The following is a 26823-nucleotide window of genomic DNA, read 5'->3' as shown; positions in this document are numbered from 1 at the left end:
CTGGGGGCCTTGCGAGGCGCGTCGACCAGATAAGTGAGACAAGCACACATCACAAATTTGCTTTAAAAGTTAAAAAAAAAGTCGCCTGTGGTGCTATTTTCCTACAATAATATTTTAAGTTATATGATTGTACGATACAATTTTATTTGTGTATCAATACCTGACATCTCCATAATTCGAATGGATGTATTAAAATATACAGTAAACACTAAATATACAAATTAATTTTACCGCGTCCACTATTTGGAAAACGCTTCTGTAGAGCGTCACACTGCCTTTATCCTTCGTGATAGGTAGGAGGGGGCGCTAAGAATCCTAGCCTGGGAGCCCGCTTCACGATGTGGGGCCCACGACGAAGATTGTGATATTCTTCTGTACATAGCCTGCCAATTGTTTAATTTAAATCATTTAATTAATCAAAGAGTATAGGTACCATTATTAATTCTTTCCATTTTCCAGCATAACGATTTTCAATTTCAATTGGACCTGACAATTATAATGGTCTTTTGTGGTATGTACCTATTAGTTAGCGTCACATTATATTGGCCGAAACTCGTTACTTTTACTAATATTTACTACTTATATATGAGGCTGAAATAAGGGTAATAAAAAACTAAGAGAAAAATTGAGTTTCATTCTGATCACATATTGATTGATAAGGCTCTGTGATCTCATGGAGAGCTATGGTGTACGAGCGTCTGAATTCCGTCAAGAGTCAAATCACTATTGACCTTTTCGGTGACATTACCTGTCAGTACAGTGGCCTTATTAAAGAAACCGCGACTGGTACACCTCAACATAAAGGATGGGTGTCGCTATGCTGTCTGGCTGCTTTGCAACTGGCTAGAGAGATCTTAAGCCGTGTACACACAGAGTTGTCAACACTATACAATATTTATTATAATTAACGTGATTTATTTTACCATTGTTTTACCATCTAGATTAAGGGGGACTGATTTGGTATTTTTATGGTGTTGCCAACTCCTATGTTTACACGTTAAAGTTGCCAATGTACCTAAGTGGTTAAGCATTGAGAATTGTAGATGTACATAAATACAAGATAGAAAATAAGGGTTGTACCTACTAGATACCTAACTATTAATTAACAATGATTCTATCGAACGCACTATTGCACTATTGAGGCTATGCGCAGTATATAGTAATGAAACACTGTTTATTATGACAGCATTCATAGCGAAATTGGTACCTAACAATATCATGTCGAGTATAATTCAATTGGTTCCACAGCACTAATAATATGTTTTATGAATTATGATACAATTTGAATGATATCATTTTTAATTAATGGTAGATGGACCATTTGAAATTGGCTACAGACTGTTGCAAGTTCGTCAATTTTACTCAAGGACATCTATCAAATAAACGCTATTGACAATAAACTATTATATTGTTGTGAGTATTATACAATGACAAGTAGAAGTACCTGATTATAAGAGGGCTCGCACATCAGAACTCGCCGCATGCGTCTTACGACGAATTCGTCGATGTGACGTCATCTTAAACCAAGAAACAAACTTTATCAAATGGAGCTTCGCAGATTGGCCGATGCAACTGCGACGTTGCGACGCTCCTGCATGCGACGAATTGCGTTTGCTAGAGCCTGCATGTCGATATCGAAAAATGTCGACTCCGCGCATGCGCACAGCCGCACAATCGGCCATTTCTGTCTCTCTCTCTGTCTACACTGTTATTGCTCGCTCATCGCTGGCACCGCGTTTGACGTTTGTTCATACAATCAACACAATAAAAATGGCAGACGAGAGACTTCTAATGTCTCCGGTACCAATACATAATAATCGCTGTTTCTGCGTCTGATGACATATTTGCGCAATGGCGTCGTCTAGCTAGAGTATATTTTGACGTTTCGGGAAATTACGCGCGAATGTCGATATCGCTAGGCAGATGTGCGAGATTGTAACATGCAACATTCGCCGGCGGTCTCGGAAGTTTTGATTTATGGCCGTCAGGCACACAAGGCGAATTGTGATGTGCGAGCCGGCTTAGGTTACACATAAATTGCCTGTATTACATTTCTTCATCGTCACCTTGAGATGTCGTACCGGTAAGAGATTTTCGTGTAGCATTGATATCGAAAATGACGCATTGTTTGTGGACCTTTGTAGACAGTAATTTTTCAATTTTATTAGATTCAATAAGAACGGTAATTTGGTAAGTATCGATCGATATCAAATATCTGATTATAAATCATTATTATCATTTGAGGTACGACCTGATACTGAGCACCACCTACTTGTTAACCTAGTTTTGAATCATTCGGAATTATATATGAATATAAACGATACTTATACATAATTGTATTACTAAGTAATTTAATTACCTGTACATTTTCTTCTGTATTAATTCTCTGTGTTAGATTGTGTGTGTAGTTCTCGTAACCATCAACGCGCTGAACACGTCCTCTAGAACTGCCCGCTGGTGGGATCCGACCAAGCGGAGCTGTTTGCTAGGGTCCGTCCGCACACGGGCCCAATTGACCACGCCGACTGATATCAACCAAGGTCAACTTTGAGGCACTTGAAAAATTTGCTGCGTCATATTGAGGACGGAATAATTCCGATCCCTCCTTAGATTCATCAATTTCAAGTTCTGTCTCCTCTGCTTCGGCAAAGTTTCAGTACACGGGTATAGAGGACACTTGATCTAAAGAAAAATGACGGCAGAGCAGATCAAGATTCTTTTTTTCCCCGTCTAAACTCTAAGCACCAAGGTGCGAGGTTGTTACATCAGTCGCGTGAAGCTTCGTTTCGGGACAAGGAAGTGTGGCACTAATCTGATACGTTTATAGCATCATGTAAGGCGGCCGTGCACAAGTCTAGGGGAGTCAAGATGGGGAAACTCAAATCATTGCCATTTCAATTATTTACGTTTACATAATATTGCACAATCTTTTACGTTCGTTCACATATTGGTTCATTTTCCTATCCGTATACGTTGTGCTCAACGTGCACGTTTATATACCTTCCACGACTCTACTTTTTACCTCTCTTATATTTAGGGTCCATGTTTCACATGCACAACACTTAGTAGGTTATCTTATAAAAAAAAAACAATCGAAAAATATAAGCAACAAAATGTTTGCATGTTAAGTTTTCGTTTGTTGGTTTGCTCTTTTTTAACGTTTTCCAAATAATATATGCTATCTGCCAACTAGGGTCATGTCATAGTTTCGGAATCGCCCTCGCAATTTCGTTAACCGGTAGCCGTTGCCGGTGCTATCGACTACCGCGTGTTTTCTATGTCTACGACCTACGTCAGAGTCAGTCCAGCGTTCCGTTCGTTCAGCGTTTTCGTCGCGACATTCGTTCGGTGAAGGCCTTTCGCGCTCTCCGTTTTTACGTAACATTGTATTTTTCAGTCATTCATTGATAATAAATATTACGCTCATAGGTATATTGTGCATATTACTGTGTGGATTATGTGAAAAAAATACACTTAGTTTTTGTGAAAACGTGTTTTAATTATAAATGTTGTCATTGATGGATTATTACCAATTTTAAATTGACTGTAATAACATTTTGTTTATTAATTAGGTGAGTTTTGTTAAATATTACTATTTACTTTGCCATAAAATATTTTTTAAAGCCCAAACAGATCTTATATTTATTTATTAATTAATTAATTTTTCAAAGTAAATGTCTTTTTCGAAACGCATACTATATTATCGTGATAAATTTTATTATGACGTTTTGTCAAAACGGGTTTAATCCGTGATGCCTCCATAGTAAACTCTTCCGCAATGTCAGATTAAAATATCTCCCAATGCAAAATGCACACGATGCGTCCAAAACGTGCCTAGTGAATAAATACGCTTGCCAAGATATTATTTTAGTCTTATTTTTTTTTTTTGAAAATTATTTATAAATACATCTATGTTAGATAATTAATAACCTGCTAGATTCAGATTTCTATATTTGATGGATCGCTAGTCGAATTTATCTTCTGGCAATTGTGTCGAATGGAAAATTGCAGTAATTGTATTGTCATAAAATAAATTTTTGATAAATTAGTGATAATATAATTAATCAGACAACTTTGAGGCAAAACTGTGATAATAACCTGGCAAGAATCCTTTCAGAATACTTTGGTTCTAGTATATTGTTATCGTTATAAAATTAATGTAGTGATTTATGTATGTTATAAAATCACGATGCCTCATCCTGGCATATGATAAGAGGAAAAATATATAAATAATTTAGCATCTGCTGAATGTGGTTTCCTGCACATTATTTTGTGCCTATGTTATCGTACAATAATATTTGGACATCTATCGAATGAAGTATTTAGTGTCCGAATGTCTATGGCATGTTTTTATGTGTGCATTTAAATCAATCGATGAATCAGTCGGATGGATAAATATTTTGAATCGCAGCGATTTTATTTTACGGAATGGACAGGTATTTTAGGATTTCGTAGTATTTTGTCTACAAATCGCTTTTAAATGAGATTGGAATCAATATGAAGTTGGAGAATTTAGATTCAATGTCATGGTGTTTTGAAAGCTTAAATGGCGTGAAATTAACGGCAGCTATACAGTTTTGAATTCAATTGCTATTTTAATAGTATCATAGTATTATTATTATGTCGAAATACTGGTGTTTATATTTTAAAAAGATTAGGTACATAGCGAGCGAATACGAAGTATTAAAATAAATAATGTCAATTTAAATAATATATATTGTAAAATACTCAAGAGAAAATATCAAGCGTTATTGGTGGAACTTCATTACAATTTTAAATATTTGTTTTCAGATTGACTTATCTGATAATTAGGTAATGTAATCATTTCTAGAAGCACCTGTAAATATTTATAATGTTCAATGTTATCATTGTGCCAATCATTATCATAGATATATTTATATTTATTTCTCACACTCCACGTAAATCTCGTATTTAAACCTTTAATAAACTTGTTTACAATATTTATCGTGTAGCGACACCCCTTTGTGGTAACCGTGTAATCCACGACCCCCTGTCACATTAGCGTAAAATCTTTTTTTTTTTTTTTTTAAATAAACTGAAGAAAGATGAAATTTTACACATGTAGGATATTCATTCAATTATCAATCATCACGTCTACTCTCATTTTGTCACATTTCACATTTCATAGTCGTTTGAAAAGAAAGATTTTGTTATATCTACAATATTGAGAAATTTACAATAACAAACTGTTTCGGGTTATGAACACATCCTCAGAACGCAAAAATATTTAAAATGAAGGAAAAAATTAAGAATATACTCGTGTGATTATTATCTATCAATGATAAGATAGGGGAAAAATAGTCATACTTATTAATGAATGTCGATTCAGTCTGATGGATACCTACCCTTGTACTGTTCCTTTTATCCATTCCAGGTTTTTATTGTTTTAGTTGCGTTGTAATTTTTGTGAAGATCAGTTTGATGATCCGATAGGCTTGCGGACGTGGAAAGACCACGCGCGACTAAGGGAGGACAACATAAATATTTCGCGATATACTTAATAGATGTCGTTAAACCAGTTTCGTCAGATAACATTTATAGAATTTCCCACACAATGACTTAAACCTTCTCGTTTAGACAAAAAATATATGATATTTCACAGCCACGGTGTTTTTTCACCATAAAAGATTAATCGGATTAAATGTTAACTATCGACAGGCAATAATAATGCATATCGCGCAAATACATATATTTAAAATGGTAATAAGTGAACGATAAGTAAAATAGTGCCATTTTTATAACTAACGGTATAAGTGCGCAATAAAAGTGTGTGAAAATATTACATTTAATCAGATTTTATGATTAGTCAGCGATCCATGAGTTGAGAGCCCATGCTTTAAAAAGTTAATTATAATACAGAAATTTCAGAAAAGAGGTATTAGGTTTTATGAGGACTGATTTGTATCTTTCGTTTATGTCCAGGATCCAAATACACACCGATGTTATTTTAAATATTTATACTTAATTAAGTCTTTGATTTTTTCTCGGATATAAAAACTCGAACCAATAGCATACCGATCAGAAGCGCTAATCGGTAACCTACATAATTCTCATATTGGGTTGATCAAGTAGAGACATTAAAGTGAATAACGTTGTAATACATTTTTTATATGTTTTTGAATCTACCATTCAATTACTTTGAAACATAACACATGTTGCGGAAAACTTTCAAGAGTGTTTTTCGTAAATAAATAATTGATTCTCGTAAAACACACCTAGCATATCAACCGGTGCGGTCTAGGGTTTCCCTGTTGCCGGCGGACGAGTCAAAGAATGGATCAATATTTTTGAAACATGTGAGTGAACCGATTCCAAGTTATTTTTGTTAGAGTCCGCTTTTATCCCTTTTGCCTCATGAATTGACAGGTCGGCTGGAAACTAATCATGAGATTTCTGGTAAATGTTGATTTCGGACCGAGGTGCACCGGGGTACCACGAAACTAGAAATACATAATAGTACATTATTTGACAATATATTTAGAATATAGACTCTCTTTGATAACTATAAAAAAGTGTAATGTATATAGGTATAGGTAACTAATGTTAGTGTTTGCTGATAACTTGTACCTATTTGAATAATATAATTGTGTACTATACCTTACAAGCAATATCTAATTCTTTTTAAATTGTTTTATTATTTATCTTCTGTATGAATCTGTCTTTAAGTATCTGTGGCACGTGGCCGAGCTAGGTCTTATGCCGCTTTTTCAATTTCAATGTGACGATAGGCTGCACGGTCCGTTTTCTTATCTCGTTACTGTTACTCATAAAATCATTCATTGAATTTAATAGCCCAACCAAACCACAGCACCACACCCAGCCTTAATCGGGCGTATGGACCGGCAATGTTTTAGGAGCAGTTATCCAAGACTGAGGTCGCCATGCACTCGAATGTGATTTGACTGAATTTACATGTCTGTAAGCTAAGAGTACCGATGGGAGAGATAAGCACGTAAAGGCAATATTAAAATTTGTAGTAAGTAACAAAGGCTAATACAAAACTGCTGAACATTCTAAGTGAAGAATTGGCAGTACGACACCGCAAATTTTCTAAATGCAACAAAATTGGCCTTTGTGACGACTAGGACGGACGGTCCGACAAAATCATTCACCGCACACCCAGTATCTGCCGCAAGCATGTGGCCATCGTAAACTATCATGGCTCGCTACCGTAAAGCAACATCTTTGGAATACAAGCGTCGGGCAGGTGGAATTTGGTTTTTACCGAGTAAGACGTGTGTTCCAAACATTCCGAGTATTGAAAAGTTGAATGTTGCTCTAGTCATGCTCATTTAGATAGCGATCTCTTTTTGTGAAATTTCATTTTTTGATTTCGTGTTGTGCACCCCCAAGTATTTAAAGTTCTCGACACTCCACGTCGCTAATCAGGAGAAACTGGCTGGTGCTATTATACAAAACATTGATTATCTTCGCGTTTTCAAACTAACGTGATATGAATTGTTATGTAGCCTCTCGATTGTCTCTTGGATGTACTTGATGAGTTGTTGAGTGTTACAGCGTCATCGGCGTACTCCAGGTCATACAGCAAAGTTACACTATGTGGGTGACAGCTCACTTCGTTCAGGTGGTATTGACTTTTTTTAGTATGACGTCAAAAAGGATGAGAAAGAGAAACGAAGCTAGGACGGAACCTTGTCTGACTCCGGTCGTGACCTCGAACTATTATATTATAGTGCCACCAATTCTTACGTAGCATTCACTACTCTCGACCTAAACGAATTGTTAAGTACCTACGTATATTGTTGTTATAATAAAAAATTAATTGAAAATGTTAAATTTATTGCGACATTTAAACAAAGTTTAGCATTGCTCAGTTTTATAAATCCATTAAAAGTTTTAGATTTATTCGTATTTGTATGGGTACTAGATTTGTAATTTGCGACAGTCGCCATGTTTTTGTATTAGACGTAATTTGACATAATTCATTCCGACTTAATTGTTCTTATTCCGAAAGCTGTTTACAATTTACACCATAGGTTGTACACAGAACCTCAATAATTATCCGGGTGTCATTAGGATTATCAGTTTTCAAAGAACCGTATAAATTATAAAATAATGTTTATTTTGGAAGTAAAAAGTTTTTGTTTTTTAAATTAATTATCTTGTGTATATTTATTAGGCGGTACGCTCATTTCTAACCGAATTGCGTTTTACATGTACATGGTGAGGAAAACATTATAATGTAGCTAAAATGCTTGTCGTTGATAACATAATCCATTTACATACTTTCCACCAAATGTAATATCAACACTTCCCCACCACAACAATGTAAAATATACTTTGATCTCAAGAGCTTAAAGTTTCGATCCTATCAGTAGGTACCATGATAAAAGTATCACCCTTTCAGTATATATTTCAGTATATTTAAGTATGTCGTAATTTAAAGTAATATATATATATATATATTATGTAATATTTATAACATATAAATTCGTCATTATGTACCTACAGAATCATTCATTCGCCGTGTCGGGTCTTCAATAGATACAATGTGTCGTTCCAGAAGTTGGCGAAGGCAACACAATTTTCCTCGGCTTGTAGGATCTCATCGTAATTGCAGCTTACTGGGTAAGCCTTGTATGAAAATAGGTGTTTCGTGCTTTATATTTCACCACACTCGCAGGTTTGGTCATTTGCGAACCGCCACTTCACCATGTTGTCTGGGGTATGCCCTACTATGGCTTTCAGTCTGTTTAGGGCTTTACATGTAGGTACTGTACCCGAGACTGGCTCCGGATGGGAGATGCTCTACTGGCTTTATCCAATCTTCGAGACCCTCAGAGGCTAGGTTCGCCTCCCATGCGGACAGTCTATCATAATATGAATTGGAGAGCAGTAGCCTCATTCGTAGCCCATTTGGACCTATAGTAAATCCAGCTCTGTACATATCGTGTGCTTCCTTATGCTTATATGGATCAACATTTAAGTGAAGAGACTAAAGAGAGGTGTAGATTAAAACAAAAACTATTTTTTCAAAAATCTAAAAACAGTTTCTAGTGTTACTATAAAGACATGCAAAAATATGACTTATGTAAATATGTATAGCACTATCGTATCGTATGTATGTATTTACACGTTTGACATAGGTAATAAGTAATTTTAGCAAGTATCAGCTCGATACCCAACCTTGTTCAGTATATTATCGTCAATTTGACCATATCGCTAATTCAATAATAACTTTTTTCTTATCAATTTATCAGCTGTCATTATTCTGTTATCAACTGTTTACATACTATCCACAGTTTTTACTACCCGGCACTCGGATATTATGGCATTTTAGTACCTACCTATTCATTAAAACGTTTTGTAGTAAAAACTCATCGTAGAAATGAACGAAATTCTTGTAAACTGCAAATGATTTTCCTCTTCTTCTTATTGTTGTATGTCAGATCTTTGCGAACTCGAGTACCAGCTGTCCATCTTTCGAGAGGTCTGCCGGGATGGCTACGACCAGTTGTTAGCCGTGTATCACATTTGTGAAATCTTACGTTTCGCCCACCGTTTCCGCGTGTGGATTCTTTTCCCCATCTGACGCTATCCTCAACTTTGCAAATTTATCGGATTTGTGAATAATTTGTGACATGTTTTCTGTGTTGCATGTTAGTGTGCCATATTTATATTTCGAAACATACATTTAGTTTTGACTATGTCTGCTCTGATCTCGATCCCGTACTATGTTATAGTTATGTATTGTTTACCTAAATTATTTTATTGGAGAAACTTAATCAATTGTAAATTTAAATATTTACAATAAGCTATTTATGAATAATACTAATGGGTATTACATTTATAAATTATATCGCAGTATTTTTAACCAACGAATATTGCCTATAGAGCTGACGACGGGTTTAGAGCATTCTCTTATAACAGAGCATCGAATAGGTACGTTCCAATAAATGTGTAAAGGTTCGACCAAGGTTGTCTATAGTCAGGCCGCGGTACTAAATTGCGAGTTGTGAATGTAGTACTATTTATTGTTTAAATTTGAATGCAATGCGGTAAACTGTTCGGAGTAAATAAAGATTTTCGATTGCATATTTCATTCATATTAATTAACGTATTATCATTTTTTTTATTATGAAACAATCAGTTTAACATATCGAAGTATAAGCAATAACTAGTACTACGATCAAAATTCATAGTTTCGTGCCGCGGCCGACTATAGAGGGCCTTGGATTCGACGAGCCGACTAGCGCACGCATTGAACATTCGCCGCCACCAGACTGTGGGTTTTTTCGGCGAATCCTTTTCAGTGATGTGTAAAATTCTCCAGAAAGTTATATTACCTACAGAATACTATACTAAAAACAAAAAATGTTGACCGCCATAGTCGTGACGCGTGTGTTGGTTTCGATTCCTTGCTAGATCAGTATTTGTATGCTCTCATTTTCTTATCAATATTGCACCTTCACACTCTCCAGAAAAAGTCTTCATCGAATGGTTAACGACGTAACAAATAGTAAACACACACGATTCCTACAACGTTACAGAGTCGTGGAAATACATATATTATACCGCTATTTTGTTGTTTCTTTTTTATATATCAAACGGTGTTTAAGTGACATTCCAATAAATATACTACATTATCGTTATCGTGCACATTGCATACATACCCACCTGTATTTTTAAAAGAGAACAGCGTCAGATGGGAACTATTGTTAAAATCCCAAAGGGACCAAACCGACATTCGATAAGTTGACGTTTCTTCGCGAGAATTTATAAAATAGAGCCATGCTATTATATATACTTAAAGTAGGTAGTATCGTATTCGTACATAAATGTACACTTTACCCAAGAATTGCGGTCACTGACACGACTACGCTTCCATTATGTAAAATCTCTTGAATTTTCATATTTTTCTTTAAAAAACTATTCTATCATCGCGAATCACATAATCTGTTGGTTAGACGACTGTAAAATTCGTATCAGTTTACAATGTCCCATTGAAGCAGACGACACCGGTCCTGATTATTATTAAATGATGTGAACCAATTACAGAATCGTATTTTTTACTCATTTAGTACGTAATAAACAATATTTACAATAAAATATGCGCGAAACAGGGCAACAGGACTTTTTGTAAATTTTGAATATTCTTCTCCACTCGACAGCGATATAGGGAATTATGTTTTCTACAAAACTACAACTATTTTGACTCTAAAACCTACTGGTGAAGAAATATAAAAAAACTAGAGTTTGTGTGCATCAAGGTCGAAAACTTGGATGTTTTCATTACGACACCAAAACAATAAAATGAGTAGCGCAAAACTGCCCTGCTAAATTGGACTAGGTATAATGATAAAATATGTCCAGATATTTATGAAACTTTATTATTTCTAAATTGCTCTCATAAAATAAATAATTTTATGTCACAGGATTGTTGAAGTGTGTGTTTTTAAAACTATATTATTTTGTAGACACACCCGTTTTTCATAATTATTAAATTATGTTCATTAAGTTTTATATATTGACTTTTATTTTAACTAAAGTGGAATTACATTTCACATCTTTGATATTTATCTCTTAATCACATTGTATGGATTGGAGGGAAGGATATTTTTTAAAGAGTGCATTAATAATCAATTTATAACTATAAGTAAGAAGGGTAAAATATAAATGAGGGTAAGTGCGGCGTCTTTATAATACATATTACTATGAAATTAAACCGACGTCTGGAAAACATGTACCTTGATGCTGATTATTTACTACATCGTTATATCTATCGATCGTACTGTAGTTGTTAACATAGATTTATGTTAAATATTGTATTGTAGATACGAGTTTAATTCTCCCCCTAGATTTTCACCATTTGACAGAGCTTCTGTGACTAATAATAATATTATTATCTGTGATTTCGATAATTATATACTTTAAACAGAGTGTGGGATCAATGCAGTGATCACTTCGTAAAACAAAGTCTAGCAATATGTTGTCGGTTACAGTTTGGCGTAGAGCAAATAAGTTCCCTCCGCGAAACTTCGCGTTCGCCTCTTTTTGGACAAAGTTTTCAGTGAACAAAGACACCTATAGCAAGATAGAATTAAGTTCGGCATTGCAGAAATAACAAAGGTCGAACTCTGTCAGGAACAGCAAGCACGACATGCCATTCTAGTTTATTTCAACATATTGTTACACCCCTCTAATGTTGAAAATATTTATTTTTTGTCAGTTTTCAAGTCTAAAATGTTTAGATTTCATCGAAATGAGAAGCAAGAAACCACAGCCTTTGATTTATTTTAAAATTTATATACTTACTTGATAATATTTGTATATAATTTTTAAATTGGATATATTATGCAGGTAACGTTAAGAATTTACCGCAGTATTTTAACAAGTATCCTATAGAATATAAAATACTATTGTCGTTTATTTTGCACTGTATTTGTTACAAATTATATTCTTTCATGGTTAACATCTATATTATGTATAAAATATTATGTTTTAATTTGGGCGCCTATATTGATTTTTAATCACTGATCGTGGGCTATAAAATATTAAACTAGTCGCAGCAGTAGGTACCGTGGCACCTACTAAAACTGGTCACTCGCTCATCGTGCATACCATACCGGAAACCTGCATAGGAGTGTCACTATCGTCGTATTCGCCGTATTCAGATGAAATCCTGCACGGTTCAAGTGGCGGCGAGATTGTTCCGGTGACCTTCAACCGTTCAATCGTCAAGTCAAGGATGACTGCGTCGTCTGCGTACTCCATATCGCATATCCAACTTTGAATAATTAGATGCCACGGTTGCCGGCAATGGCAGTCTTTCTGGTGAATTAGGAATCCGCATGGCCATTGCGGGAACATCCAGCTAATTTAGAGTCGCTTGGAGGCCAACGTTTTATTATGTGACAACTGCCGCTTATTTAACACGCGCGGGCTAACAGTTCTCATGTGTGACTGAGACACAAACCACATCCTCTGCGAATATCCTAAAATGTGTACGGAATATGAAAATCTGCCCAAGTCGCAATTGGCAGTTTTGTATTAACTTTTTTTTATTTACCACGTTTATTAAATTTTGCCTCTATGTGCTCCTTAAAGTCATGTTAATTCAGTCAAAGCACACGGGTGCATGACGACATAAGTCTCGAGAAACTGCTCCTGAGACATTCTCAATCACAGAAATAGTAGGTACTGAGGCTTCTCAACAAACGTCTGTGATACGGCCGATTAAGATCGGGTGTGGTATGGGGCAGGGGTGGTTTGGTATGGCCATTATCTTCAATATATGACCGAGACGTAGCATTTTACCATAGCTCGATTTATGAGTTTTACAAATCTTTGTTTATATGCCGAATATTAGGGGCACACTGATATCAGCGTGTTATAATACACTCAGGTTCGTGTGTAACGGATGTAATCACGAAGATGCGCGTATGTCACAGCCGCTCGGATTTCGTCACCGTGGCCGACCTCCGTCGCTCTGCAGCGGTGCTTCAAAAGCGATATGCGCTGTATGTCTCATGTGGCGGGAGACGTGGGACGTGAAGATATACCAAGGGAAGTGGCGTGGCCTTGCACTTGACATTTGCTCCAATGGTGAAGCATGATAGGGGAAGCAAGTTAATTAGTTATGTTATTAATTACTTAACATAATAAATTATCTACTTTAACGTATATCTTTAGCTGGTGAATTCAATATACATAGTATACTTATAAACGTTCATCTATTTATTCTGTCCGACTATTTAATCGGTGTATTATGTTTTGATTTATATCGCATGAACTATTATTTGCCTTGTGATGGATTTGCGGTCGACCCAGCCAAACGTTTGTGCATAATGCTTTGTCGGGAAGCGCCGTAAGGCTTATGGGTGCTTTGTTGGTGAAATGTTTAAATTTAATCTCTTCAAAGTAACAACTTTCATTGTGCAACCGTTGTGCAGTTTTCATGTCAAATGCATTGGCCTAAGTGTAAATTAAAACTAGGTGCCGTACTGTCATGTTATTTAATCATAACGTAACTTGTTTTGACGGTTTTTGGTTGTTAGAAATATTATAACTTATTTTAAAGATGTATTTTACATTATCGCACATATTACCAGTGGCGGTCCTTCAAATTTTGCTCCAACCCACAAAAATATGTCAGGGTCCACTCTCATATAAACACTAAATTTCCGGATAGTTTAAGGCTGTCCGTAAATGGCGTATGAGGGGAATCAGCACTACACTCAACGGCGTCCCTCTGACGCCCCCACTGAGAACCGAGGGCGTGAGTGAACAAACTTAGTCTTTGAAGCCGTTTACACGGCATGGCAGGCGAGATGGGCGGGCTCGACCAAGGGCCGCCAGACATACAATTTTTTTCCTAGCGTTAAAGAGAGATTTATGACCAAGAGACTACTACCAGATCATTGGACCAGTCAATTTATGACTGGTCACGGAAATTTTGCGTCCAAGTTGCAGGAGTTTGGCTTGGCGGGACATGGCTCGGGATGCTCGTGTGGGCATGACCAGCAGGACGTCGAGCATGTGCTGTGGGATTGTCCACTCTTGGAAACCGAGCGAGCGGAGCTGTTTGCCCGGGTCCGCGCCCATTCGGGCCCAGTGGGACACGCAGACTTGGTGGCGGCCGAGGCCAATTTTGCGGCCTTTAGTAGATTCGCCAGAGCGTACGGAGAGCGGGATAACCCCGCATCTTCTCACGACTCTTCTTAACTTCATTGATAGTTGCCAAGAACCTTTTCAATTCATATTTGCAGCACTTCGGTGCTAGGCTGCATCACCAGTCCCGTGCGGCTCCGCTCGGGACAAATGAGGACTTAAAATCATTTTGAATGGCACACCGTAGTGGCATGGTAAGCAGTTGCGCATCACCGCAGCCGCATATCCATGTCGAGGTGGGAGGAGCGGAGTTTACAACATGTCCGTAAATGGCGAACGACATGTCGCAGTCACTTTTACCCGTTGTTTGAAGAATTGTTGCGTTCGACCCCACCCGCACGCCTGTAGGAGCAATTCGGTGGGTTGTGTGTTGCGCTGTGTATTAATATTGTGTGAGAAAGTGGCAGCGACGTGTGGTTAGCATTGGGCGGTCACAATAAATTACTTTTTCTGTAAGTGTATAGTGTAATTAATTGTAACGTTTTACCAATGCTAATATGTAGGTATACTGTGTTCGTATGATATCGTTTCGTGCTTACCTAGCAATACATCAAAAAACACATCCGACATTTCAAACGTCAGTCACTGTTGTATTTTGACTTGGTCTGTGACAATAATTTAGATCGAATCAGCCGTACGGCCTGTATGCCAAAAACGAAAGTGGTTTTTGTTATGATTTTGTCTATTGTTGATTTGGAAACATGTAACTGTCAGCTGCCGTTCCATGTTATTTATCGGGAATAGAGATTTAATATCTGATGGCAATGGCAAACATACATTTTCTAGTTAAACTCTTATACCAGAAAACAGTATGATAATAATAAGAATATTAAATCGACCTAAATTCTGATATTCCATAAATTATCTATTGTAAATAAATACGTTCTTCAAGTAAAAGCTTTATTATAAAGTCATTTAGTTGACATGGAGAATTATGTGTGTTTTGTATTAAGACTTGAATATACATCATTTATATTTCATACCTTATCAGAATCCTTTGTGTACCTACCTAATTATGTGAATAATAATTTTCCTTTAAAGTTTGTTACTTATTAAGCAAACAACAGTATTTTACGTAAATATGTATTAACTTCAGTAGTTGCACAATAAATGAGACTGTTTATTAGTTTATTTAAGTATTTATTTGTTCACTTACAATGATGCTTAATAATATTGTAATTTTACTGCTACTTTGACATTTCAAATGTTTACGATGTTCCAACGCCGGTTACAGTACGATCATCAAACATAATAGTTGCATTCATTATCATATTATAAATGATGCCATTATAGAGAATGTAAATTGTCAGTTTACCTGCTGGAAAATCAATAGAAATATAATATCACATTTTATTCTTCTTCTTTTTGTGCCATATCTGTTGATGGTCGTCGGATATTAGTTCGCACAATTTGCGACGGGTCTTCTGCGGAAAACCAGAAGGGTTCACAGATTTACAAGCATATTAAAAAATCATATAAATGAAGAAAACTAATAATAATCAGTGACTTTATGACAATGAGTTTGTGTAAATCAAAAGTGGCCAACTCCGCTTGGAATGTGGTGAAATCAATTCTACATGGATTTGTGTATTTTTGATTGATTATTGAAATTAATAATTGCATTTTGTACTATGATGTTTTTCAGATAAAAAAAAGTTTTATCAATACAGTAATAATATCGGGGTTGGTTGAGTTTGATTTGCACAGACTCAGATATCCTAGAATAATAATATTTTCTGTAATGTTCGTGAAAAATAAATCGATTGTACCTTTTCATCACACATAAACTACGGATTAGAGAGTTTGGTTTACAGTGAATTTAATTAATTACAGCAGAGGATTTGTTTATTCACTATTAAATAATGCAACATTCATCAAATAAACAAAAAAAAAATGATAAAATTAAAATTTGTATAAAATAACATCATTTTTTTTCACTGTCGATACTTGATGGAAAGACGCAATATCGTAAAAAAACAAATACTTAATATATATAATACTAACTAAGTTATAATTTAATTTGTGTTATTTTTAAACATTATATTTATAATTTTAAAACAGGACAAGTTGAATCAATTATTATTGTCCGCGACATAAAATTTTATCTGAATCTTTTATCTATATCAGGCATGCTGTTTGTGAATAAACCATTATTTAAATGTGCAACTATATAATATGTTGCCACTATAGGTACATACACACGATAGCCGCGCGGGCCTTCAATGTCGTGGGCCCCAGGTTCGGAACCTGGGTCTTGCAAGTACACATATTGTTTTACAATTTGTCAGAGTATGGATCTAAGTCCTAATAGGTTGAGCAAGTGGCTGACATCCATTTCTCGTACAAACAAAATCTGTTAAAACAAACCTCTACTCTGTGTAGGCCCATTAGGATCGGACATGGACGGAAAAAATACATGTGTATCGTCGACATGTCGTTATAAAAATATTCTATTGAAGAATTGCATCATTAGGTACTTTTTGTTGTGTACATGCGAAAAAATATATTCTACCAAACTTCAAGGAAGTAAATGATCACGCGAGCATCATACAAATTATGCTGTATCCGTATAAAGATATCGCCGATAATAATCGAACCGATAACTCATTACGCCGCCTAATTAATGTGCTCTCATGAGAGGCGGTGTGGTAGGCAGGCTTCCGTAGACTGCGGCGGGTAGGCTTTCTTTAATTACCCGCCTCGCTTTCCTTCGCGGCTCGGTGGGCGGAAAAGCCACGGCCCGCCTTCTCGGCCTGCTCGCGGAAAATCAGCAAACTGAGGCTTGGAAGACCGCCGCACATCACAACCGGCATGTCCGTAATTACCTTTTCTCGGTAGGAAAAACACGGCGAACCCTTTTTCGTTTCAGCAAAAAAAGTAACTAAGTGTAATGTGTAGATTTTTTTTGAGGTATCCTAATTAGATCGAACATTTTTTTTTATAGTTATAATAATACTAAAAGTACTGTATCGCTTTGCCGATATCCAATTTTCAATATGAAAATGTAACTTTCAACATTACAATGTTCATTTATGTTATTTTCGTTTTCGTGTTATTCTTTGTTGAAAAACGTGACTCATTTTAAATGTCCAGACCGAGTGAACTAATGATACTGTTCGAATGTAGAATGTATTAGAACTGTTTGCGTTGGTCACGTACAGAACTGATCTGGGCCAGGGAACACAAAAATAATGGAAAGTGGATTGCCTTCTGAGTGAGGCTGTAACAAGGTTTAAATCTCGAGTGTGGAGACATGCGATAAACTTAAACGCGTATTAAAAATACATTAAAATTGTCTCGGAAACGAAACGCGCATTCAATATTGATAATATTGACATTCAGCGCCCTTTGTATTTTTTTCGTTTTTTGGCTCGTACCCATAATGTAATACATTGAACCCGGCTTCAAAGCCTTAGTCCATGACGACTGGCTTTTACATTTACATTTTAATAATCTGTTTTGTACTAAGAATGAAATTATTACTCCAGTGGTCCGCATACTCGAAGGTGAAGGTATTGAATTAAGAGGCCCATAGAATAGAGAAGCATTTAGTTCCTGACATCGTATTGAGTTGAATTTTGCTACAGCTATTCCCATTGCAGTACAGAGATGAGAGAAGGCATACCCGGTTAATCAATGTATAAGTAATTATCGTTATAATTGTATGTATAATATTATAATTATTCGTTATTATTTCCATCCACCTATCATATGAGGCAGGCGACTTCGCTTCACCACCAGTTCATAGCGCTTGTCTCCGCATCACTAATGAGTAAACAGCAGGCGCAACCCCCACCCCCTTATAGAGGCCCTACACACGCATCCGAGCAAATCGAATTTAGTCACTCGCATACACGTTTGCACTGGTTCCACTGATTAGATTTGTTCCTTGTAAGTAAGTACTTAGTACGCACATAAGAAACATGGCGCGATTAAACACGCCTAACAATATGTACACATTACGTTTGAGTGTAATTTGAAGACGTTTGGGGGATCAACGAGATCACTTAGAATAGAGATTCTTGTCTAGCAATGTTTATGGTAGGCACTCAGCTCACTTTGTGAGAAAGACAGCTCTATTCAATCTTACTGAGCGTCGGAAGTCAAATACAGTAGATAGCAGGTAATTATTATTATTTAAATGTTAAACGTCGAACTTCAGTAACAATGAATAGGTACATACTTGTAGATGTAACCATCAAAATGAAATGAAATTGTACTTAAACCCTTTATAGCTAACAGGCATAATATAACACATTTGCTATATATAATCCTTTATAGCTGTTTTTCTTTTTTAATGCTATACTTCAGCTGGGACACGGTCTAAAACGATCGTGACTAGAGTTGGGTTTCGGGAATTTCCCGACGGTATTTCAATTCTCGAGATTTTCGATTCCGAATCTCGAGAATTGAAATATTTAACATTTCGGGAAATCCCGGATCTCGCGAATTTTTTCTCGGGATTCGGGATTTCTTTATTATAAAATATTAATTGAAAAAACGTTTTTTCTATATGAAAAAAGTTGAATACAAAACGTTCAAAGACTGATCGGGGTATTTAACAGAATTAAGCCAACGTCGACTCAAAGTGAGCGCAATTTTTCAACATCATTTTGTGTCTTAAAAGCATGCGCGATTGTCAGACGCATCGATACAGTCTGTGTTTTTTGAATTTCTATTTTATTAAGTAATGTTTTGAATTATTTTTGTTTTCCTACTTCTATTTGTTTGTCTTCTTACATAAATGAAAAAAAACATATCTTTTTGGAATTTGTCTGTTTTTAAGTACACTGGTTTTAGGATTTTTACAGGTTTTTTTTTATAATTTCCCGATATCTCGGGAATTCTCGAGAATTCTTTTCTGGAAATCCCGAATCTTGAGATTGAGATTTTCTCGGGAAATACCCAACTCTAATCGTGACGACGCGACGCGAAGATTGTGCAAACGACGCCTGCAGAACAAACCATAATTTGTAATAAAAATTCAACACGCGTCCATTTAATGTTCTGTTTATTGTTCTATTAGTAACATTAATAATATATTCATTGACATGTTTTCTTTTTCAAGTAAATGGGTAACGTTTTTTAGTTATCTTTACATGTTTTTATATGAATCAAAAAAAGTTCAGAAGCTTCTGAATTTTCACGTTACAATAATTGGACCGTGTCATATCTGCGCTTGCGCAGTAGGACGATAGTAGCGAATCTGCCGGTAAAAAACACTTCGTACAAAATAAATCGTCAATACCTATAGTGTTATTGATTTAATGGGATTTCTTGTATGTTTTTTTTAAATACTTATCAATTCTTATTATGTCGATAACAGACACTAAAAAGGGGGCAAAATTTCATTTGTTTTTAACGGGATCTTGTTAACGCGATATTGAAACAATACTAGGAATCACATAACTAAGGCGTTGAAAATTCATTCCCTAGTTAATGTCTATCTATACCTACCTTACAATATGAAGAAATACGAAAGTATATGTGTATTTAGTCATCTACAACATTTACTATTTAGCTATTGTTAGATGCAATGCGTGGAAAAACAGCTTGCTCGGTTGTCAACAAGCGATATTAATAATATAAAACCGGTTTCATTTTGCAACTCTTATCACGAAAGCCAAACCTCGACCGGTGAAATTAGTGTCTCGACATAACGCGGTTTTCAAAGTCACAATAATTATTATGACATAACATAACATAACCGTGTGATAATTTTATAAACAGTCATATTTGTTTAAAATGCCAACGTTCTTGAGGTTTATATAATATTTAGAGTCTGTAGGTACTTATTATAAGATCGACCAGCTCGGTAGGTTTTTGATGCGAAGCCGTCTATTGTTGGAAGACACAAATTGAAGGGGTTGGATAGCGTGGTCTAGGATGCAATAGCGATCGGCATCCCGAATTGGAGGAGGATATGGAAGAATAGATCGGAATGGGGACAACAACTTGAGGATACTTGCCTACCTCAGGCTCTTGCGCCACGACTGATGTGATGGCTTACTTGCACCAACTGTCTTTCCTGTGAATTTTGATATATCGCTACCTGAAATCAACAGCTATAATGAATCACTGGGATTTAAAAAAAAATGTAATATACTCCATTTAAAAGAAAAATACCACTATTGCATTTATTAAAATTCCATAACTTCAAAGCAAAAGTGGGATATCGATACCCCACTCTTAATAACGGTATAACGCAGAAAAAAAACAAAAAAATATACAGTTAATACGGGAATGGGACAACTGGGCGACAGGATAATTAAACGCCGCACTGTCGAATGAAATAAATAGGCGTTCGTTACGATTTTAGACAGAAATTAAATGAGGAATTTAAATCAGTTTCTATCTACTACTTAGTTAGTACATAGTTTTAATTCATTTTGCTCTTACCATAATGTTTTTATTGCGGTTGAGAATTATGCCTGAAGCTTTATATGAAAATAAAAGAGCTCTCTTCTCGAACTCAAGCATACTATGTACGATTAAATCATTATTTACGTCTGCATATTTGAATTCTCACCAAGTATTAAATAATAATAGAAGAATTTAAAAATAAATAATAATGTTAAATATTTATTTTGAAAGTACCCATAATAATTCATGAATGTCTATTTTAGAATTTTATTCGATTGCGTGGCTCCCAGTTGTCCCGGCGCCGAATCGTCCTAGACCCGTTAAATGTTGTAATTAAATATTAATTAACTGCTCCGCAGTAAATGAGTTATTTCATTTGTATGACACAAACATTAAAATTCAATTATCTCGAAACTAGTATTTTTGACTTACCGCACTGTTGCTTTATACATACAGAGAAATTATAAAATAGTTTTGTACCTTTAAATTAAATCGAGATCCATGTCACTAAAACTGGTATCGTCTTAAAAATACACGACTATGAATCAGAAATTAAATTAAATAGTATTCATCTAATACCCAGTGTCCGTCGATTGTATTATTTTTTGAATATACAATATTTAAATAGTGTGGGATGTAAACTACATATTCGAAAACTTTAGAATTTTTGGATATGTATAATGCATGAGCTATCTACTTAAAAATATTACTTATTTCGCTATAAATTAGCAGAATTTCTCCCACAGTCATTGATTAAAAAAGTTATAAAAATTGCCAATATGAATAACCCTATCACCAACACCAATATTTCAGTAGGAACTATGATTGGATACCTGATTTATATTCCCCACCAGACAGACTATTCATTTAGTATAAGCTATCAAGTTATGTGGTGGTATTTTTACGAGGGTTAATCGTTTACCGTTCGGTAAACTCAGTAATAGAGTAAGACGAGTCGAAACTACGGATACACTTTTTTCTAAATTATGAAATTGTGTAACCGGCTGGGAATTAAACCCAAGTATGTTTCTTGGACACTGTTATTGGAAAGATGTACGGGCAGCCCAATTATGACATGAACCAGAATTTTATTATTATACTACATTACAATGAATGGGTCGCCCTAAAAGCCGCTGGATTGACGAACTGGTAGAGTTCAGCGGAAATACGTGGCAGCGAACGACACAGGACCGAGAGAGTTGGAGAAAGCTTGGGGAGGCCTTCATCCAGCAGTGGATTGACCCCGGCTGATGATGACAATGAATGGGTAACGAGTGTCCTATTGAAATTCTCCTATTCCAATTATTATTCTATGGCAGCAGTAGAAAAACGCCAGCCTCTATTGTTGTTTGGCACTCACTGATAAACCAGTGATAAAATATAGCAGCTTGTACCTTTTTATCTACTATAATTTATTTCCCCCGTACATTTTCTATTGCGTTGTCGCGCCAGTCGTTTTTCATTCGCAGGGCAATTTTCTTACCCAACGCCTTTCATCCTGTGTTCATTTATAATCCTCTGATATAATTACCAGCATACAATACTATCTGGCAAGTATTAAGATTTTCATGCAATTGAAAAATCATTCCGTTTTAAAATAATTATCTTTACTGGGCAGGTGACTTTAATCCTTATGCATATTTTTAAATCGAGCGGATCAGCTTAAATCTGCTATATTAAATTGCGTATATTAATATTTAATAGCATCCTATTTGATAATGCATGAATACAACGAACTTACGGCCATTCCCGGAACATTAATATATGATCTGTTGACATTTAATACATCTTTTGGAAAAGCCAAAGAAACAGGGTTCATTGAAAAATCCGCTCTAAGTACTCATGATATCTACCAGATATTAATCATCTTAGTAATATTATTTCGTGATTTTAATTACAAACTTGGTACCCTTTCCTTGATTTCAAGCACGTCAGATTGCAAAGTTATTAACGATTTTTTGCACTAAAGAAAGTTGGATCGGTAGTTGAATGCATAAAGTCGTCACAAGGAGAATGAAAATGTTTTTAATTGGTCTCTAATTTGAATTAATTTCTTGTTCGACCTGTATGGATTAAATTTTGTTTTTTTTTTGCTAATTTCATTTTTTTAATATATATATATATATAAATGTGGTATGCAATTATTAGCAATAATAAATTACTTATTACGTCTTCATTTGGCTTACTATTGATCATTTAGGTTTTTTCAAAAGAAAATCAAACTACCCCTAAATTGGAATATTCTCATATTTTCTAAAGCGACTTCAGTTTCGTTCTTTCTTCGTTATTTAAACGTTTGTTGTTCCTAAGTGATTTCCAATAATACTTTTGCACTTTTCATTATATAAGACGTTAGAAACTTCAAGTCTTTGAAAAGCTGACCTTTGGCAGCCGATTGCAAGGCAAATGTTTACAAAGCCTTCTCAATATTATTTTACCGGGATTAAAACGTCGGAGACGCTGTCATGGCACGTTCTTACCTGAGCAAATAAATATGTAGGTACACCTAGCGCTCAATGCCTGATTAGTTTTACACAGAAAATTTTCAATAGGACTTCAATGGCTACCTCGAAATATACGTCATTCTCGCTATAGTTTTATTTGTCTATTTCAATGCGATATTTAGGTATGTATTTTAATAACATATATTATGAAGTGAACATAGTTGATTTAATACATATATTTCCCGCAGAGTTAGGTTATATCAAGCGCTAGTAATTCAATAAATTTAATGTCAATTTTTACTCGAAAAAGAGACAATATTTGATAATTATATTAAAACAAATTTTCCTATATATGACATATAAACACAAATAGAATATTAAAAAAAACTAAAGAGGACAATCTATCTTTTTAGTAAAAATTGAAAAACGGTGTCATGCAATGTGAATCCTTTGTGTACGATTTTTTGTATAAATAAATACATTTGCTAACTTAATGGGTAGGTATCGTTATGTTACATAAAACACCCACAGGCTTATTCAAAAAATCATCACCACTTTATTATAAAATAATAATTGTGCTTCTTTCGCCACAAATAACGTTTGATCATACGGTTTGACTTTGGAATATCCCTACATACCTTTCAATTTTGAATATTTTTTTTTACACTGAAATACATAAGTTAAACTTTATTTTATCCATTTCCGAACAATCGTATAGTAAACAAACAAAATCGTATAGTAAACAGTGTAAATTTTCCTGCAATTAAAATATAATTTTCTTTTTTTATCTGCGCTTAATTTTCGTGAACTCAGTCGTAGAATGTCGCATTTTTCACGTGAGTTTGTTTTTTTTTTGCGTTGAATCGTCTACCCAGATTGCGGGATGGGAGTAGGGGAGGGGAAAAATTTCGAATACCCATGCTCTTCACCCGTGCACATAATAATATTTTTATAATTGTAGAAAAACAACTCGGGAATTTTATACGACCAAAACTCTTCTAAACTTGGTCTACAGATCCCCAGCGAAACGCAACACCAATCCAAAGTGGTAAGGTTTTATCTTCAATATAATAGATTATAATAAATATGTCACTTATAGGTACATATAATTGAAAAGGCAGTAAATAACTTGTTTATATAGTTACTATTTTTTTTGTTATTGTATACGAATTATAATCAAGGCAGTTAACATACTACGTACTAGCTAATACCAAATAAATAAACCAATTAAATACTACTGTAATCCAGCGTAATAGCATTGCGATATTAAGAAAACTTCCTTGACTTTCTTTTACAAGTTTTATTTACTTCCAGATAAGATAGCAGAGAAACCATTAAACTGCCTTTCTTGCAATCCCAGACCGCACTGAAAGCAAAATATGTGCTGGATCAGCGAGAGTATTGTTGATACATAAAAAAGTTTAATCAAATGTAGCTATCTCCAAATAAACCCCGTTAGGATTTATATGCTTTTGGCACTCTCATGTATTTTTGTAAGGGTGGTACCCTTTTTGTAAATTGAATTTTCCTCAATTTTTGCTGACGTGCGAATATTATGAACCTACAATGAGCGATTTCCATGTTTTGAATTTGGAATAGATTACGATTTCGCTAACGACAATATCATTGCCGGCACGTGGAGTGAAATAAAATTATTTATTCGGACTTATAATTCTACGTCTAAATTCATTGCTTCTGGAATCAATCATAGGCAACAAATGTTAGCCAGATTGGCGATACGAAGTACAGATTAGTTTCATTAAAATATATTTAAGTTTGTATATATTACAAAAAAAAATAACCTTGTAACATATATAATAAATTCTGCTCAGACTAAAAATCCTCAACCTTATATGAACCCTCTGTACTATTACGTAGTTATGCTTACTTTAGATTTAATATTGTTCTGATAACAATTTCGTGTTAACCACCAATTTTTAATATAAGGACATTACTTTTATCCTCCGACTTATTACTGATAATGGTTATCACTGGGCGGCTCTCGTGGTGCAGTGCGTAAGGCGCTTGCCTTCCACCCGAGAGTTCTTGGGTTCGATTCCCGGTCAGGACACACAATATTTATGTGTTTGTCTCAAAGCCTGGATGTTTGTGATTGTTCAAAATTACTAACAACCACCTTGTACGAAAAAGCAAGGACATGGTTATTAATAATTCTAAAAAAAATAAATGGTTATCACTGAAATCACAGGCTTCGCCAACAATTTCCTTCCATGTTGAGCGATCCTGCACTGTTCTTGTTACTTCAACCATTGTTAGTCCAATCGCTTTCTTAATTAACGAGAGACATCATATTAATAAAAAAATAAAAAAAATATATAGTACTTCAATCAAATCATTTTGTACGTACCTATTAATTGGCAATACTAAACGCGAACTATGTACCTACGTAATATTATGTATTGTATGATATTTAATTTTAATTAATTTTTCTGAGATCGTAACCGTTCCCATTAATTACATGACGGAAGATATATTTCAGTTTAGAAAGTTTGTATTTTATATTTTCTTAATTGCTGATATGTTTAGTTTTTGAAAACTTGTTTTTATTTATATAACTACAGTTAATAATTAGAGTTATATATTTTGTTCAAATGGAAATACTTTCTTCTCAGGAAAGATAGTGCCTAAGGTGATAGGTAAGTGTGAATTTTCAATTCGCTTCTTCACCTTAATGCCTTAATGTATTCTATTAATGTATAGTCTTATGATGATGGTAGGATTAATTCATAACAATATTATGGTTATCTATTACTATAATCATCGTCAGGTTATATTGTTATAATCTTTATATCAAACATCAAAATGCAAATATAGTTAGCTATTATCTAATATTATTCATTATAATATTGGAGAGATTAACATTTTATTTGACTTTGTTTTTGTTTCACACGAAAAACAATGGCATTTACGTACATTTAAGTCTGTTATATTCTTTGTTACTAATTATATTTGATCTTTGAAGTTATTTAAGTGCAAGGTCAAAGTCAAGAATCATTGTAATGTCAGTTGGTAACTAAAAGAACTGCTTGTGTTGAAGTCATCAGAGACCTTTGGAAATATACTATTTATATTCAAGCAGCTTGGTAATATAAAATAACTGCTTTCCATGCAGTGTTATAATAACACGTACTATATAATATGTATCCATCACGTTATTTCTATATTAACAATGACTTCAAATTCTTCAACCATGTCCGCCTTTTTGTTGGATCATATGGACACCACACGGCGCCTCCAAGAATCCATGTTGTTCGGCAACCTTTTTGCACTTTCCTAGGTCATGGAAGCATTTCGTAACTCCGCCGCATACACTCAGCGGGTGGTATTTAGCACCCTCTCAGGA

General features: G+C 35.0%; 1 protein-coding gene across 7 annotated transcripts in view; it reads left to right on the top strand.

Moving 5' to 3' along the window:
- LOC147064644 (adenylate cyclase type 1-like) overlaps nucleotides 1-26823 on the top strand; it is a 495388-nt gene that overhangs the window by 105500 nt on the left and 363065 nt on the right. For 2 of the 7 annotated variants that reach the window (XM_085957483.1, XM_085957480.1), the window contains exon 1: nucleotides 3296-3572. The exons of the other annotated variants lie outside the window; for them this stretch is intronic. The gene's annotated coding sequence lies outside the window, so the exon portion shown is untranslated. Of the gene's footprint in view, nucleotides 1-3295; nucleotides 3573-26823 lie in introns of those variants that run through there. 7 annotated transcript variants of the gene reach the window in all.

The sequence above is a fragment of the Rhyacophila brunnea genome, unplaced genomic scaffold (assembly GCF_057557595.1).
Source record: "Rhyacophila brunnea isolate RB1 unplaced genomic scaffold, BYU_Rbru_1.0 scaffold_7, whole genome shotgun sequence".
Classification (NCBI taxonomy): Eukaryota; Metazoa; Arthropoda; class Insecta; order Trichoptera; family Rhyacophilidae; genus Rhyacophila; species Rhyacophila brunnea.
This window is presented reverse-complemented; position numbering and strand designations above follow the sequence as displayed.